At 42.4% G+C, this 12,374-nt stretch overlaps 1 protein-coding gene across 9 annotated transcripts in view; it reads left to right on the forward strand.

Moving 5' to 3' along the window:
• The window catches only part of LOC126162056 (protein muscleblind-like), a 608,110-nt gene that overhangs the window by 289,754 nt on the left and 305,982 nt on the right, over positions 1–12,374 (forward strand). The window lies entirely within an intron of this gene.

Genomic DNA, 12,374 nt, shown 5'->3' on the forward strand with positions numbered 1-12,374 from the left:
AACTATTAAGAAATGCTCCGATAGGGACTTTAACAGCGACATTGTTTTCTTGGACAGAAGCTAGTATCAGAATAAGGTTCTGATCTTAGTAATAGTAATTTCGTGTGGATAGAACTTCGTCGAACTGCTTGTCCTTAATCTACTCCAGTTATCTAACCGTGGAAATCGGACCTGGAATCCTAACCACATGTTGTTTCCGGCGACTTCTCACATCGTTGAGAGGTGAAAGCCAGATTAAAGGCAGACTGCAAATTTCGAGGCCCGACCAGGATTCGATCCTGCAACCCCTCGGTTTTCTGACACGCGCTTTGCCGCTAGGCCACCAGGCCCGACGCTGAACTTAGTGAATACTATGAATAAAGCAACTATGAGGTTGTTTTTGTGCTTATTCTTTAAATTAGTAATTCGTCCAAATACCTTCTCCTGTTTGATTCATCTGCGTAATCAGACATACAATGAGATGTGAATTTTGTAGGTTATTTCTCTAGCCAGTGGCACGTTAGCAAAGCATAATAAATGTCACGGTAATACTAACATTACTGCTGCAGTCGTTACTCTACGCTTTTCTTACGTTAACGCTTATGTGACAAGCCAGTTCGGCCGGCTTAAGAACACAGAAACTAGCACAACCAGCACTCTCTTATCATAATTCTGACAGCTCTTGCTTAAGTGTATGCCCGCCTGTTGCTCAAATACTATGAATATGGTATACCTCAAGAGCTGCAGTTAAGAGTACAACAGAGCAATCGTTCGTACTCGCTATTCAAGTAAGAGAGAATTCTCTAGTTTCAATATCCGTCAATGGCATGCTTATTAGAGAGGGAAAATTTGCGTTTTTCGACTAAGGTGGAGAAGAAAATTGGCTAGGACTAGTGGAAAGGATCATTTTGATCTTTTCCCTCACTTAACGAATTACTTAGCAGATATTAATGAAGTAATATTTACGTCTTTTAAGACTTAAACGGTCATCAAGATGCGAAATAACCGCCATTGTTTCCTCGAAGTACGTACGAAAAAGAGAAAAATCTCGAATGACATATAAGGAGAACGTCGTTTCATATAACAAGTTTAACGGATCGTTAGCTTAGATGGAACTTTAACCGATATAGTGAAAGCACAGAACTAATAAGTCAAGGTGGTCGGACGAGGTTAATGTGAAACGCCTCTCCACTCGCTTAATAATTCACCGCGTCTGTTGAAGCGAATTTTCGTAATACGTTAAAACACTCTGCGTTGTTCCCACCTTTGTGGATCCGCACGCAATATCCTACAAGTGACTAAATTTCCAGGCTGGGTCTGCTTTCCGTATTTGCACGGTTTAAGTGTCTGCTTGTTGAATATGCGTGGTGTGGCTGGGTAAGCGCTCTGCCATTTGCGCAAGCTTTACTCGCACTGCCTGATATGCCAAGGACAGATAGAGGTGTCGCTGTGGTTTAGGCGCCCTACACGTATTCGACAGGGGGAGCAGCAGGCTTCATACTGACTACGGTTTTTCCTTGTTTCCCCATTTTAAGACTAGGCGAGGAGGTTCTTCACCACCTAAGCTATCATTCCGCCTGTAACGATCTCGTTGTTGACATCTTTTCTTCTTTTCCCCCACTGAACAACTATCGCTCACACAACACAAAAATGAGATTCGGTGTTAGTCCTCCTCCCTGCATTCTACAAGTTACTTTACGCGAGTTCTCGCTAATACACTGGTGCGACTGTCGGTGTTACTAAACGCTAACTCGGTTGACAATCCCAGTTGCAGGTTGCCTACCTAACGGCTTCCAGGGGCAACATAAATTTGATTTTCAGTGTTTTATGCAGTTATTGATAGAATTTTTAAAATTTAAAGTGCTGTCATAATCTACTCATAACTTTAACACAGCAAGACAAGCTTTACTGTTAGAAACCCTGCATATGTCGTGAGGCAGCGTAACCCACGGCACGCAAATTACTCAGACTTTATTCGTCTAGTATTTGATAATGAGAGCGCTTAGCGTCTTCTAACAAACTTTTGATATAATTTCAAACTTCTACGAAACTTTTGCTTGCAGACACCCCCCTAAAAATGATAAAAGAAAAAGTGTTTTCGCTTACTACATTTTCGTTGTTCATGTAGTAAAACTACAACAACAGGAGTGGCGTTTTAGTTCATACTTCTTTACTACCTATTCTGTTTGTAATACATTTGCTGAAACTATGCACACATATATCATTTGAACGTATTTAGTTGATCAAGTTTTACATAGGAACCCTTGTCCGGAAACGTCATCCAATGGCAATACAAAGTTCAAAGTTATAGGCGCCGGCGCCATAGATATATGTATATACAGGGTGATTCCGTGGTGATATTAAAAATTTTCTAGGAAAATGGGTAAATATATATATGGGTAAATATATAAATTTGAGGTAAGAGTCCCTGTAACTGAAAAAGACGAGTAGAAAGTTATAAGCGAAAACCATTATGATACCTGTGACAGTGGAATACATGTAATGGTACTGTTGTTGCTAAGATTGTACGATAGGCAACTTTAAGAGGTGGTAGTATGGACCAAAACAAGAAAAAATGTCCAGTAAACATGGGCTCTAACATGCATACCTTAAGAGCTATGAGTACTTGTTCAATAGAGGAGATGTGTTTCACAAGAGCGAAGATAAACAAGTGCTCCTCAGGTATTCATTTTATAGCCCATGTTTACTGGACATTTTTTCCTCGTTTTGGTCCTCTGAAAGTTGCCTATCCTACAGTCGTGGCAACAACAGTTCAAAATGGCTCTGAGCTATGGGACAACGTCTGAGGTCATCAGTCCCCTAGAACTGAGAACTACTTAAACCTAACTAACCTAAGGACATCACTCACACCCATGCCCGGGGCAGGATTCGAACCTGCGACTGTAGCGATCGCGCGATTCCAGACTGAAGCGCCTAGAACTGCTCGGCCACACTGGCCGGCGGCAACAACAGTACCATTACACTTACTCTTCTGTCAGAGGTATCAGAGTGGTTTTCACTTATAACTTTCGACCCGTTTGTTTCCTGTACAGAGACCCTTACATCAAATTAATACAATTATCCTTATCCACAATCCTAGAAAATTTGTAACACCATCATGGAATCACTCTGTTTATACACACATATACAGACGCCGGCGCTTATAACTTTGACGCTCTCTAGCGTCGTTGAACGACGTTTCCGAACTTGCATTCCTATATAAAACCTCATCTAGTAAAACCCTCCCCCCCTACAACCTCTAGAACTGTGCAACTTGAATTGTGAAACACCCTTTACATGGGAGTTCGATTCTTTAAACAATCGGGGGTGGAGGGTTACTAATACAATCGTGCCACTGCTGTGTCGGGTTCTTGGAAGGTGACGTATCATAAGGCCTACTGTTGTGGTCGTGCAGCAGTAACCGCGCCTTGTGGAGTGTCCGCCTGGAACGGGAGCGCAGAATCAGGTCAACTTGGAGCGCAGATACATGCCGGCTGACTCACCGCTAGCTGGGCTGATGTAACGCCAATAGAACGCTGCCGCTGACTTCCGTGGGAGGATATTCCTGTCGCCAACGCGCGGCTTAGCTCAACTCACCTTATTGACCTCCAGTTACCAATCCAGTATCTCACTGCCCACTCCAGGTCTTTAAGGCTGGCAGGCCGCCAGATGAACGTCCCACTACTTGTCGCACAACATTAGGCAATTCACAACCCTGGAACTACTTGTTTTAGTTAGACTGCATCGTAGATCTCCATTTGGGGTTTGAATGCTAATCGAAACGCGTTATCCTTTTTAAAATTGTAACTTATTATTTATAACAAACAGTTCGAGATGTAGGAGATTTAAGAGGTTTATGAGTAAAATATTGGAGTAAATTTCGTATTTTAGAATCGTTATTACTGATTCACTAAGGGGTGAGAAAATGTGGCAGTAAATACCGTGCTTTAGTGGAAGATTAAACAGTTGGGGTTATGTTTCGATACAGATACTACAAGCAGTTTATAATACTAGTGATGTGCTATCTGTTCCACAGTTATCAGTAGCAAACGTGCTTACGAAACGCGTTTCATTAAATAAAGTAACAGTCTGTTAGGTGTCAATTTCAAGTGATCGAATTAAAAAATGAGAAAAAGAAACAGTTGTCATACCAAATACTTGCTGTGTCGTGTTACTACGTTGTAACTAGTATTCGTTACCATCACTGATTTCAAGTAGTAATGAACGTACTTGCTTTGGTTTATTATTTTTTTTAGTGCGGCAGCTCTTCGAGCGCTCTTAATGCTTTTCTAATCTTAACAAAACAACAATTCTGTGGTGCCGAACTTTTCAAAACCGATTAATTGTGGATACAGGCGTCTGTTAACGCAGAACCAACAAGGATGTAGGCATTAAAATAGGGAAAAAATCACGTAATGTGGTGTAAATTCACTTTTGACTTCCAAACCGATATCGAAATATTTAAGACCGGAAGACAATGATTTTTATGTGATTTGCCAAAAAACTGTTAAAATTTGTGCCATGTACTCGTAATTGTTTTTACGAAACATATAGCAGTTGTTCGGTAACATTAACATTTGGTGATTCTGGACACAATAAACGATGCCTTATATGATTATTACTCTCATCAAATCAATGTCGGATATTATCGGCAGTGTGAGTAGAAGATTCGTCATCTTCATAGCTCGGATCTTCTGTTGGGAATAGTGTCTCCGCAACAAACATGGACACGTAAAGTAGTTGCGAAGCGTAGACCTTACGTAATATTTTTCTTGTCATCGAGACCGTAATACCTGCTGACAACAACGATACTACGGAATCATTAAACCTCCACCATGTTCAAAGTGAGAAACACGATAGGTAGTCTGTATTGTACACTTGTGTGTATGTTCACCTATGGTAAAGATCAGTCTAAAAGTCAGACCGCATTCTACGTTTCCATTGGTGGTTGGGCCAGATTTGGTGTTCCTTGCTCTGCTGAAACATCTTCTGGGCAAAGTCTTACTAGAGGCACGACATTAGCAGCTACACCATGAATGTTTTGACTGTGCGCTGTCGTCTCTGTTCTCGTTGACAGAAAGTTTTATTGATTCGTATTAAATTCAGCATTCACTATCTTGATAATAATATTTCTCTTCAGTACCTTCCTCTATTAGTGATTTTTTGTCCTCTGTTGTGTTTAGGGGACAGTGTATTCGCATGAACTTCGTGACATCAGATACATTACCTCTAGATGTTCTTAGTGCGTTTTCCACTGTTGTTACGGATGCAACAAGTAAAGAATACAGATTCACGACTATAATCTGCAGACAACTGTGAAGTGCATGGCATAGGGTACTTCTCATTTTACCACATTTTAGTCTCTATTACCGCTCCATTCTTGTGCCGAACGGGGGAAGATTTATTACTTAAAAACCTTTTTGCACGTCGTAATTGACCTTGTTTTCACGATCGCTACTGGAGTGATACGTAAGGGATTGTAACATATTCTCAGTTTCGTGATTTAGTGCTGGTTTTCGACACCTTGTAAGTTGTCTTCTTCGGGATGATTGGGCTTTTTCTTCAGAGGGCTGCCAGTTCAGGGTTTTCGCCATCTCCGTGAAGCTCTCCTATGGGCTAAAGAAATATGTGACCATTAGTGCTGCCCTTTGTATACGTTTATTCGCAGTAAGTTGTGAGATGGCTGTAGATCACCAAATGAGAACAATCGCTGGTGTACTGGCGGCTAGGAGCGCGAGGGGTAGGTTTAATTATCATCTCGAGAAGTTAAATTTGCGGTCATAATTGTTTGGTTCTTTACAAGTGCATGCTTGCAGCCTTGGTACACACCGAAATTTCTCCGTCACAGTACCGTAGCACCGCCACTAGAGGAATCAAAACAAAATGATGTAGCCAACTGATCAAGAGGAGATGGACCGTGCCAGTTTGTAGTTACTCTGCAGCCTGGTGCGACACTGTTGCTCGGTTATTTAACTGTAGCGTAAGACTACAGACTTGTCTCTGAAGACTGACAGAAAACTAATTACACAACTCTTATTTTTTCGAGATAGTAATTAAAACATTATGACTACCCGTCTTACGGTGCGGTCATGGTACAAGGAGGAAACGAAAGACAACTACCACGCATTTCGGATAAGTCTGCAAACAAATCACAGGAATGAGGAATGCAAACGGCTGTGCCGTATGTGCAGACGCGGACGGTGGCGCTGTCTGGCGTGATGCAGCGCAGTGTTCGGCAGTGCAGTGTGGCTCACGGCCGCTGGCCGCCCCCGCTGCACTTATAAGGCCACGCGGCCTCCCGCCGTGGCTCGCGTGTTGCCGCCGTAATAAAGCGGCTGTCCGTTCGTCCATTAGCATTATCTCTCCCGGCATCTAGACAAGCCGCTTGCAGGGTTTGCCCTAAACTTCGCGCCGAATTTGCATCGCGCCATCAAACACGCGGCCCCGTTTCTTTTCTTCTAATGGCAGTTGAAACTCGCCCGGGAACATTTTGCATGTCATTTGACGTGGCTGGCCGACTTGCGACTGCTCAGATAGCATTACGCCTTTCCACCATTGTCTTCCCGTAGATGAACACTGAACAGCGTGCCTTATGGAAAAATAGCTTAGGCACTTTTGGTGGTAGTAGTCTTTTTTTTTCTTTCACCCTTCCGCCAGCAGCCTACTCCAGATAATGCTGGTATTGAGCTTCAGTCTCCTTCGTCGAGAAAGTCACAAATATTACAAAGCACTGACTGTGAGAGTGGAACAGTCGTGTACAAAGGCCACGCGGAGTGGCCTTGCGGTTTGAGGCGCCATGTCACGGAATGCGCTGCCCCTCCCGCCGGAGGTTCGAGTCCTCCGTCGGGGTCGGCCGGTGTGGCCGAGCGGTTCTAGGCGCTTCAGTCTGGAAGCGCGACCGCTACGGTCGCAGGTTCGAATCCTGACTCGGGCATGGATGTGTGTGATGTCCTTAGTTTAGTTAGGTTTAAGTAGTTCTAAGTTCTAGAGGACTGATGACCTCAGATGTTGAGTCCCATAGTGCTCAGAGCCATTTGAACCTCCCTCGGGCATAGGTGCGTGTGTTGTTCTTAGCATAAGTTAGTTTAAGTAATGTGTAAGTCTAGGGACCAATGACCTCAGCAGTTTGGTCCCTTAGGAACTCACACACATGTACAAAGGGTGTACAAGAAATATAAGATCAGTGCTTCCAGTTGTTTCTCCTGTGTCGTTCCCCATTATGACCCACGCCTCCATCCGTTATCGCTAATGACGCTTGTTTGGTGATCTCGACCATAAAGCTGCCGGCTCATATCACGGCCGTAAAAGAAACTTTCTTCACCAGTATTTGACCAGCAAGTGGAAACGTACAGTTTACGATCACCATACAGTGCCCCAACGCTCAATATTAAATACGATATCTCTCAAATGGTTCAAATGGCTCTGAGCACTATGCGACTCAACTGCTGAGGTCATCAGTCGCCTAGAACTTAGAACTAATTAAACCTAACTAACCTAAGGACATCACACACATCCATGCCCAAGGCAGGATTCGAACCTGCGACCGTAGCGGTCACGCGGTTCCAGACTGAAGCGCCTTTAACCGCACGGCCACACCGGCCGGCGCGATATCTCTCAGCAGCGAATCGTAAAGCGAGGACATGTGTCACTGTTGAGTGCTATTCGCTGTGAGGTGGAGATACTAGAATAGCTAAACCCTTCGGCATTATTTGAGAGTAGTAGTCTGGGTTCTTGTACTGTGTTTCACACTCTTCCTTCTTTTGATAAATGCAGATGGTCTCGTAAATTGTGCAGCCAGTAATCAGTCTTCAAACAACTTACGGGAATTCAGCCAGGTAATGTTTATAGCGACTGCCGATATTTCGGCGGAAATACACCGCGCCATTTTCAACTGCATTTTGTGCCTTGAAAATGGCGAGGGTGTACTCCCTCCTAAATATCGGCGGTCGCTGTAAACATTACCTGGCTGAATTCCCGTAAGTTGTTTGAAAATTGTGTACGCCAGGAGAAACCAATGAATCAGTCATCCAACACACCTTTCACATGCCGGAATGAGGTCCTCGCAAGAAAGCAGTTTGTGTTGTCATAAATTGTCCCTTCGCTCAGCAAGAAGATCCTGCATTAAGCCATTTACTCAACACATGCAAATGTCGTGATTGTCTACAGACCTTGGATATAATAATATTGAACCAGTGCTTCTACAAAAATAAATTTGTACGATTTCAAACTGGGGTAGAATAACTAATTCCAACATTTTTTTGTTATTTCACTGTCTTAGTATAATATGTCGTTTCTTTTATCAGCGAGATTTGACTCCTTATCAGTAACTCTCTTTGGTCGTTAGTAATGAGAGATGTTACAGTGTTTCAAGATCTCAAGTTATTAATGCACGAACTGTTATACTCCCTGCTAAGAACTGAAACTAAAACCCATGATATTCACCAGAAGTCTCAAAATGTCATGATTACACACGCCGAGACAGTGTAACATCAACATAGAACAACAGCAATCTGAATTCCTTCCAATTGGGGACCTTAAAACCTGTCGGACTACTGCATCAGACATCATGGAAGGGTTCAACCAACATGTTGAAGAATTTGTTCCCACAAATAAAAAAAATTCTAAAGCTGCGTTCTCACTGTGCTAGTTCACGAACTGCAATACTAGCAGTCTGTGAATGTATGCTGTGAAAATGCCCTCGTCAGTTAATTTCCGGCTTACCGGTTTAGCGGCAAATAGGGTTTATCAGCAAGCTGTCACCTGACCAACTTATAGGTAATTGTTTTCACATGTAAACACGTACTTACTTAGTTGCCAGCCGTCAAAACCAGTACTGTGTCTTCATTCAAATGGAATTGTGAGTAAATCGTGAAGCTTCTTCACTTCGGACTTACAAACAGCATGGGTGGTTTTGGAAGGATAAGGAGCAACCTACAACGTGGTTAATAAAATGGGAAACTACTTTAAGGCAAAAACGCATTAAAGAGTATTTTTCGTCTTGAGTAAGTGGAAACTAGAAATACAAAATTATGGAAAATATGTCAATGAAGCGTATGAATATATTCTCATCTAATGTTGATTTAGTTTATTAAGGCAAACGTTTTTCTGCGGAACGATGAATCTTCTTTGAGATATGTTCCTTGGATGTGAAATAGCGCGTCTTGTCTACTTTTGATTAGAATATACTCTTTGAAAATTCTTAGTTAACAAGTATAAAATACAGGGGCCGAAATGTTATCTACAACTTGTGTGGAAACCAGGCGGCAGCTATAGGAGTCAAAGGAAAAGAAGGGAAGCAGTAGTTGACAAGGAAATGAGACAATGTGGTAGCCTGTCTTCGATGATATGCAACCTGTGCATTGAGAGAGTAGCGAAGGAAATCAAGGATAAATTTGGGAAGATTCAGAGAGAAGAAATAATAATTTTAAGATTTGGGAGTGAAACTGCAATTGTCAGAGAAATAGGTTAGAAGATGAACATCATCTAAAGTAAGCCACGGGTAATGGTGTGTCGTAGAATAGAATCATATGTCGCTCAGGAAATTAAATTACAAAATGAGACAATAAAAGTTGTGGACGAGTTTTCCTTTTGGACAGTAAACTAACTGACGGTGGAAGAAAGAAAAAGAGTGAAGTCTAGAAACAGGAAAATGCTATTTAAATGAGAGAAACATGCTAAGCTCTTATATGAATATGAATATAAATATTAAGAATTATTTTCTGAAGGTATTTGCCTGGAGTGTAGCCTTATGTAGGAGTGAAATATGGACGAAAAACTATATTCACAAGATGATAATAGAAGCTTTTGAACTCTAGTACTACAAAAGAATGCTGTACCTTAGATGGAGAGATCGGATAATTAATGAAGAGGTACTGAAAACAATAGGGTAGAATTTTTTGTGTCACAATAGGACTAAAAAAAAGAGAGAGTTGATAGGACACTTCTTGATAGATGAAAGAATAATTAATTTGGTAGCAGAAGGAACTGGCTGCAGCAAACAGGCTCAAGTGGAGGTAGGTTGAGGTAGTTACGTAGGATTGAAGATATTTGCACAGGATAGACTAGCATGGGGCCTGCATCAAACCAGACTTTGGATAGAAGGCCACAGTAGCATCGTGTCTTATAGCATATTTAAATTTTTTAATTAAATATTAGTAATATTGCAGCAACAATAGTTTCTTTAAGGTCAGAGATTGTCATCGTGTCTTCCATTTCACAATGTGTACACATAACAATTTCCTACATGACCACGTATTATACTTGACTAGGCATCTGTAAGAGTTTCCCAGTGATTTCGACTTACAGCTTTTTGCTGCAGCTCGTAAAGTAACCCCGTAGCAAAGCGGCTTTCAGCACAACGTCTGTATTATTACTGCATCGTCGACTCCCCTTAATACTGAAGACAACGCGTGTAGTAACATTGTTCGGGAGATGGCGCTACGCGACCCGGAATTAGCCCGAGATAAGTCAATTTGTACCCACTTCGGTGAGCAATACAAAGCAATAGCATTGTGTCCTCGCCGTATTACGTTTAATTCCATCACCTTTTCATTTCCAGCCACAAAACTGGGTTTGGGTAACGCAATAAGAGCGCGGCATGAGGCCGGCCGATAGGATGTGGGAAAAGCAAGATTGCCTTCCGGAGCGGCGGCGAAGGCAGGCAGCCACTCGCAGTCCGCGCCAGCGCGCCAGAACAGATGTTCTCCGTAAGCAGAACATTTGTCTGTAAAGTGAGCGCCGCCGCTTTCCCCACGCCACTCTTCTCCACCCTCTTCGCCGGTTCCATCAAATTCGCTCCCTCTCGAGCCTCCAATACAATCAATACAGGCTGACACTGCCTTATCCCTCTGCGAAGGGAGCGAAAGAATTTCAGCGCTCCAGAATCTTCGCACACTTCACCTCCGCTTTAGTCAAATGCTGTCGAAGGTGATGCGTTAAAAGTTCGAACTTTGCTTTGTGAGCCGAGATGCGGACTTGAGTGCGCACCGGGCGGCTGAAAAATTTTGCGTAACAACGAGTTTGAAAGCAAGTGCGCGTGCTCTTAACCCCAGATGACTCAATACTCATAAAATTTACTATAGCAATAGGGTATAAAACAGGACATTCTTTACCTAATATGGTATCTAACATACCGCTGGAGATCTAATAATTGTAGCTGACTAATGCATAACACATAAATAACGACTTCCTTTAAACAAAATGTGGAGTAGCACACTTCACGATGGTTCAGTAGCAATGTAACGTCCTCCCCCTCCTTAGTGTTCTAGTGTTAACAAGAGGTAGGGTCGCAGATGAATAAGTTATCCTGTCGATAGACAGCAGGCTCGATTTGTAATTTTTTGCATGAGATAAATTACTGGCAGCGAACATGAGTGTTAACTAAAGTTCTAGGCATTAGATGACGCACAAAGTCGACATGGGAGGCGTTAAATTGTCATCGTCTTCGGAGACTCACTATCCGGCAGCTTTGGATGAATATTGGACTCTTGTTCTAGAGAAACAGGGTTCAAATCTCCATCTGGCCATCCTGCTTTAGGTTTTCTTTGGTTTAACTTACATGAACGATGGAATAGTTTCTTCATAAAGGACTCAGTTGACGTTTTCCCCATGTTTTGTGTTCGTTGATTGTTTTGATATTCGAAGGGACGTTCATTTCTAGCCCTTCTTCCTTGCTTCAGCTAACTACAGATAAAGCTTCTTCGTTTTGCCTAGGGAGCCAATTAAAGTCAAGCATATCCAAAGTCATGGAATAAAGTAAACTATTCACCGGATTTCTCACTGCGTCTAATTATGCTGTGGATGTATTGGCAGTCAGGTTACACTACTCCTCTTCCACTTCACTGCTTCCGATAATTATACTCGCTAATAGCTGCGCTTTATATTGTTGCCCGCGCTTAAACAGTTATTTATAAAGATAACTTAACTGTGAAACTTATTGTCCACGAGTAAGCGCCATCACAAAAGTTATCTCTTGGAAGTACTGAGGCGCGTGCCACTTGCGGCCCAGCAAATCGAGTGACCTCGGGAAAAAAAAAACACTTAATTTTGAGACGACGGGTGAAGCTAACAGAATACATGTCGCTCACAACTCAGTCGTTTACTTAAGGGAAAAGGTACGCTACCGGTTATCACATTACAAAATGTTCCAGGAAAAGGAGTAAATAATTTCGCGACTGTTTGCGACATGCCTAGCACGGAAAAGATCTTAATTGTCTTGGTGTATATCGAGAGCCAGAAATCTAGTGTAATGCGTTGACAATCCCAAGGGAACAGTGACCTTTTTCGGAATAACAGGTAGCCTGTGTGTTAATTCAGGGTACAGGCTGCCTCCATCCAAAGTTCATCCAAATCCGTCCAACCTATTTTTAGTGAAGGACTAACAAACATAATCACAC

The sequence above is a fragment of the Schistocerca cancellata genome, chromosome 2 (genome assembly GCF_023864275.1).
Source record: "Schistocerca cancellata isolate TAMUIC-IGC-003103 chromosome 2, iqSchCanc2.1, whole genome shotgun sequence".
NCBI lineage: Eukaryota > Metazoa > Arthropoda > Insecta > Orthoptera > Acrididae > Schistocerca > Schistocerca cancellata.